Raw genomic sequence first — 6,834 nt, 5'->3', positions numbered from 1 at the left:
CACATATCTTTCTTTAATTATCATGGAATAACATGACTTATGAATAAAGTGTTATTCCCACATTTATTCACCATTGCAAGATCATATCACATGTTTATCAATTCATTCTTAAACCAAAGTTAAGAGGAGTCTGAACCAATATGACACACTTTTTATCTTTGATCTTCTATCTAAAAAATATAAAAACCTAAAAATATTGTCTTTTGATGAATATCTTTAATTTGCTTTTAAAAAACTTACTTGTCAAACCAAAACCAATATGATATTCACTTCTGGTTAAAATAAATATAACGATTTAGTAGTAAAAATCAAACAAGTATGTGTGTGGATCGTATTTGGTTCTTACCTATACTTTACTACATATACGATAGGTACACTTACCTATTTGTGTGTGGTTTAGTTAAGATAATAATCATTTTTATAAATTTAACAATAGACATTGTGTAAACAAAACCCCTGAAAAATCTAACACTTTTTTCTATACCATTACATGCACATCAATTACCATCAAGCTATCGTCAACAACCTACTTGTATCGGAAGAATCAGATGTTACCGCTATTCCCCTATCAAAATCTATTGTCCCACATTGATGGTTTGGTTGATGAACCTGTGCCGAAAACTATTGTGGAAGGTAAATACGTTGTTAATGATCTTTTTGGCCCCCGGGTTACTACTAATCAAAGATCAATCATCATCATCCATGCCTCCTTAACAGAAGAAGCATTTGCCAAGATAATTGGGTCTTCTACCGCCAGAAAATCTGGCTTTACCTTGAATCCACAGAACTAGACTTTTTGACGACTGTGAGTCTTGTTTAGCTGGCGAACTCTCCAGGTACTCCGTCACTCATAAAGTGAATGACCAAAGCATCTGTTAGGACTTATACATACTGATGTGTGTTGCCCTTTCAGAACTATGTCTAGAAACCATGTAGGATACTTCGTTTCTTTATTGGTGATTATAGTCAATATGCTTATGTGTATCTTATAAAACATAAGCATGAAACTTTTGAAAAGTTCAAAGATTTGAAAACGAAGTGGAAAAACAACTCAGAAAAACAATCAAAATGCTTCAATCAAAGCAAGGTGGAGAGTATCTCAGCTTAGAGTTCATCAATCATCCAATAGAGCGTCGAATTGTTTCGCAATTCACTCCACCCAGCACACCCCAACATAATGGCGCGAGCGAGAAGAGAAATCAAACCTTTCTAAACATGGTCTGATCAATGATGTGTAGAACTAACTTTCCACACTCCTTTTGGAGCTTTAACCCTTATGACAGCCACTCGCAATGTTAATCTGGCTCCAACTAAAAAGGTAAGCAAAAACCCATATGAGATATGACATAGGCGCAAACCCAATTTGTCTTTCCTTAGAGTATGGGGATATGATGCATGTGTCACCAGCGATTCTGATGACAAATTTGATCCCCACGGCGTAAAAGTTGTTTCCATCGGGTACTATAACCAAATCAGATATTATTTATTCCATCCTGATACAAATTTGATTTCTGTCAAAAGGTAGGGCCACTTACTCGAGAAAGAAATTCTCGATCGACGAACTGGAAATAATATTGTCGATCTTGAAGAAATTTAAGAACCACAAACAACCGCTGAGGAAGTTGGAGAGTCTGATCAACAAGATGTTGTTGCTGATACATAAGACATAAGCTCGAGCGTTCACAAAAGTAGTATGACTCGCATATCAAGTTCTAAATACCTATGGCATCTAGATAGTCTCGAAGTCCTATTAGTAGCCGAGTCAAATGGCGAACCTACTAACTACAAATATGTTGTCTTAGATCCAGAATACGAGAAATGGTAAGAAGCGGGGGACGCCGAGATGCAATCTATGCATGAAAATCGAGTCTGGAACTTGGTTGAGCTATCCCCCGAGGTTGGGAAGTAGGGAGTAAGTGGATTTTCAAAAGAAAAACCGACATAAATGGAAATGTACAAACCTATAAAGCATAGCTAGTCGCGAGAGATTTCACTCAAACTCAGGGTATTGACTATGATGAAACCTTCTCGGCCGTTTCTATGACTAAGTCAATAATGACATTACTTGTCATAGCCGAATATTATGATTACGAGATATGGCAGATGGATGTCAAAACCGCTTTTCTTAATGGACACCTTTCTGAAGATGTGTATATGGTTCAGCCTAAAGGTATTGTCGATCCTAAATATCCTAATAGGGTTTGCAAACTAAATAAGTCCATTTATGGACTCAAACAAGCATCTCGCAGCTGGAATCTTCATTTTGATGAGAAAATCAAAGAGTTTGGTTTTATCAAAACTGAAGATGAGCCTTGTGTTTACAGAAAGGCTAGTGGGAGCACTATATCATCCCCATCATGTATGTGGATGATATACTGATCTTTAGGAAACAACATTCCTATGCTTAAGGAAGTTAAGAACTGTTGGGATATTTTTTTGCAATGAAAGATCTTGGTGAAGCTGCTTATATTCTAGGAATAAAGATCTGCCGAGATAGGTCTAAGTGGCTTCTAGGGCTAAGTCAAAGTACATACATATACAAGGTTATAGCACGCTTGTCAATGGATAACTCCATGACATGAGGTGTTCCCATTGCTAAAGGAACCGTGTTGAACAAATCACAATCTCCGGTAAATTACATTGAAATTAAGCACATGCAAGCAATTATATATGCTTCAGCGATTGGATCCATCATGTAAGCTATGTTATGCACTAGACCTGAAGTAGCGTAGGCTTTAAGCACGACAAGTCGTTTTCATCAAAGTCCTAGCGTTGCCCATTGAACTGCAGTAAATAACATTCTAAAGTACCTAAAAAGGCCAAGGATATGTTCTTAGTGTTTGGGGGAGTAGAAGAATAGCTCAATGTAAGGTGTTACACTGAAGCTAGCTTCCAGTCTGACCGAGATGATTCTCGCTCATAATCAGGATTTGTATTCACTTTCAATGGAGGTGCTATTTACTGGAAATGCTCCAAGCAAATTGTGGTGGCGGATTCTACCACCGAATCTGAATACATAGTTGCATCAGATGCTGCTAAGGAGGCTCTTGGATGAAGAAGTTCATCACTGACCTCGATGTGGTTCCGAGTATTCACGATGTGGTTCCGAGTATTCATAAACCAATCGAGGTGTTCTATGATAGCATAGGTGCTATTGCTCGGGCCAAAAAGCCCAGATCTCATCACAAAGCCAAGCACATTCTAAGGAATTTCCACCTTATATGGGAAATATTGGAAAGAGGAGACACCATAACAAGAAAAGTAGACATAGATCAAAACCTAGCAGACTCGTTCAATAAGCCGATGGCTCAGGACAAGCATGACAAATATAGGGATGCTATCGGTTTTTGATTACCTAGTCATTTGTTTATATTTAGTATTTGGATGTATGAACATTTAAACATATATACTTTTGAGTTCACTATTGATTTAATGGTTAAATGCAAACGTTGAATATTATAACTTTGTTCATTTAATATGATTAATCCATGAATATTGTATTCTAAATTATCCGTAGTCACTTAGACTCGTGGGAACGATTCTAAACTAAGATTATTCTGACTTTGGACTCAAGGAGTTGACTTCCAAACTCACAGACCTCATTATGAATGACGTTATATGTAACTCGCATCAAATCATCTTCATGGATCTTAGTAATAAGATGTTTGGATGTTGGTATACTCATTTAGTATCCTTAGACTTGAGATGCATGTTAGAACTTTCGTTTACTAAAGGCTATTCTTTGATCAGTGTCAACCGTTGTCGCGTAACTGCCGGCTATAATTGCATTGAGGGGGAATATTCTGAAGTTTAGTGGGAGTTGTTTGTAATAAAGATGGGATTATGTACTTTTACATGATATGTAACAGTTAGATATCTTGGCGCCCTCGTTGATTCAAACTGGTGAAGTGTGAGGCCACACCCAAACTTACTGTGTGTTTGATCAGACCACTTTGATTCTAGATCGAGAATAGTAATGATTGAAAGCCATATGAGATTGAATTTGATCCATGTCTCATTGTTCAATTGGCGTCTAATACAGAAACGGTAGATGACAACGATTACCATAAGCTCATTATCTTGCAATAGTGTATTCTAAGATGTTTTAGTTAATGACTTTAAAATATCATAACTTGTTGGAGGCATCCATGTATAGCTAAAGCACCGTTGGCTGTCAATGTTGAGGAACTTAACCCGAAACCGTCCAAGTGGGAGACTGTTGGATTTTATGGACCGGTTCGGTTAACTCAACACGGCAGACCGAGTTATGACACGTGAGAGTTACACCTTGGGTAACGAATATAAAGCCCGCTTAAATTAGTTAACCAGGATTGACAGATTAACGAGATGAAAATAGATCGACTGGGCTTTGGAGTTAGATATGGGCTTGGTGGCCCATTTGGTTTAACTAACTATACTAGTTAAAGCTAATCATTTTTGAAAATAAGAGTTACAACAAAAACCCTAGCCACCACAAGTTCTCTCTATCTCTTGACTCACCCCACCGCCAGCCAGCCACCCCAGACTGCTGGAGCCACCTGCCGGCCTCACCGCTATCGTCGTTGCTACCCCGCAACCCCTACACCGCCGTCGTCATCCTACTGCCGTTGTTGCACCGTCCCGCACCACCACCGCAAACCGCCGCCGTTATCATAGCTGTCCCAGCCGCTGCCACTGCCTCTTTGCACCATCACCATCGGGTTTTATCTCATTTGTTCAACTAGCGAAGTTCATTATCCCTCGATGTCTCAACCGGTTAATAATTAACCGAGGCAAAATTAAATATTGTCATGTAGATTTATTTTTAATTTGGTTGGTTTCGTATCGTACTCGTATTGTTTGTAACTGGATCCAGTATGGTTCCATAAATTGATAATTACTCGTTTATTTTTCCGTTGTGGTCTTGATAATGTTTAATGAGATTAAATAATTATGAAACTATAATTAAAACCGGGTTTAAATGTTAAATCGTTGACTAATAATCATTGGAACCCAATAGTAATATAATTAGTCGCTAGTACTAACACCAATTCCTATTGAATGAATAGTTACTCTCGATCGTAAAGTTGAAGTTGACAACACATTTAGTGCTGATTTATCGGTTCTTAAATGTGTGACAGTTTCTCTATTGCTTAGTTACTATTGACTTCTTAGCAGTACTGTTGATGGATCAATTCCTATTGATCGAGGATAAGTTCTTTCTAAGGGATCTATTCATCGAGTTATTGGTGATAGTATTGCTTTTAGTAACCAGGTGGACTAGAAGCATATTTAAGAGGTTCTGAACTATTATAGTAGATTTTTGATTCACCACGGTCCTGACCCCGGAAAAAGGGCACTACCCGTGCTAGAAATTAGATTAGTCCTCGAATAAACGTGTTCTCCATATCTCCTAGCTTGTAACACGGTTATTCAAATTTTCATTTAATCTTAATTTGATTACAATTACCTAAAATGATTTGATTATTGTTTTTGAAGTTAAGTGAAATTTTACAAATAAAATGAAAAAAGACTTTCAACAAAAAGCTAAAAGACATAGTACAACAAACCAATTATATTGGGAAATTTACGAGCCTAAATTGACTCCACCTATCAACAAACATAACTTTCTTCATTAATTAAATCAAATAGTAAACGGTTAATGAAGCTCAAATACAATTAATTATTTAAATACTTGCAAGTTGCAACGTACGGGTCAACACCTGTAACTAGAGGTGATCAATAACCGAATCGTTAACTGAAACCTAACCGAAAACCGACGAAACCGAACTGTTATAACCGAAAACTGAATTAACCGAACCGCACCGAACTCATCATCTTTTTCATATTTTCAAGCATTTTTTCCTCTATTTTCATGCATGTATATCTTTATTTCATGTACTAATATCCTAATTTTCTATATTCAGACCTTTTTTTCATGTAGTTATACTTTCATTTCATGTAATTAAGCATTCATTTCATGTCTTTTTAGATAAAATTTTAACCCAAATTTAATATTGATTATTAATCGAAATTTATCACATCAAACCAAACCGTGTACACCTCTACCTGTAACTATGATCTTGTTAACTAAATTGAGAGTTATATAACCATGTTTGCCAACATGGTTATGTATCTAACAATATGGGCGTGTCAACACGTGTAACCTGCTCATACATGTCCACTTGATCCTTCACTCGTGGCCAACTCAGATCACCCTTAATTACCCAAAAGAAGATACTTCCACCGTCCAAAAAAATATATATACTTTATTTGTTGTTTATAAGTTATTGAGGAATATAAAAATAGATGTATTTAGAGTATAACTCAAAAATTATATATTCAATAACTTAGAGGAGACTTAACGTCCATTACTAAGGACTACCCATCGCAGTCAGTCACTCCATATTTGATTATTAAAATTTCCTTTTTTTTTTGAAAATAAATTTAACCTCATAAAAAAACTACTAGGTAAAACTCAACGAAAAGAAAAAATTAGAATATAATTTTCAAAAAAATGTTTTTGTATGTCGGCTCAAATAAAAATGTAAAATGTGTTTTTGTCTAAGCAGGTTAAAATGTTGTCACCAACAATCTCATATGTTTTACAACTTACCCTCATCTCATAAAATTTATACATTTTGGTACCCATAGTTTGTCTCATCGCCCTTAACAACCGTTACCATCGCTAGGCCGCCAGGTCACCAAAGAAATATCCTTCGTGGTCCCAAACCTTGCTACACCACCTACAATAACCATGCTTTCTAGTTCCTCATTTGGACACTCTTGAACTATCAATAGGTACATCACGGTCCGTCAATGCAAATTCAAGACTCCATCTTTAGTCTTGATCCC

The sequence above is a fragment of the Bidens hawaiensis genome, unplaced genomic scaffold (genome assembly GCF_021521415.1).
Source record: "Bidens hawaiensis isolate Kalapana, Puna unplaced genomic scaffold, B.hawaiensis_p1.1 tig00018034_1, whole genome shotgun sequence".
Classification (NCBI taxonomy): domain Eukaryota; kingdom Viridiplantae; phylum Streptophyta; class Magnoliopsida; order Asterales; family Asteraceae; genus Bidens; species Bidens hawaiensis.
The sequence above is the reverse complement of the archived record's forward strand: the minus strand, read 5'-3'. Positions refer to the sequence as shown.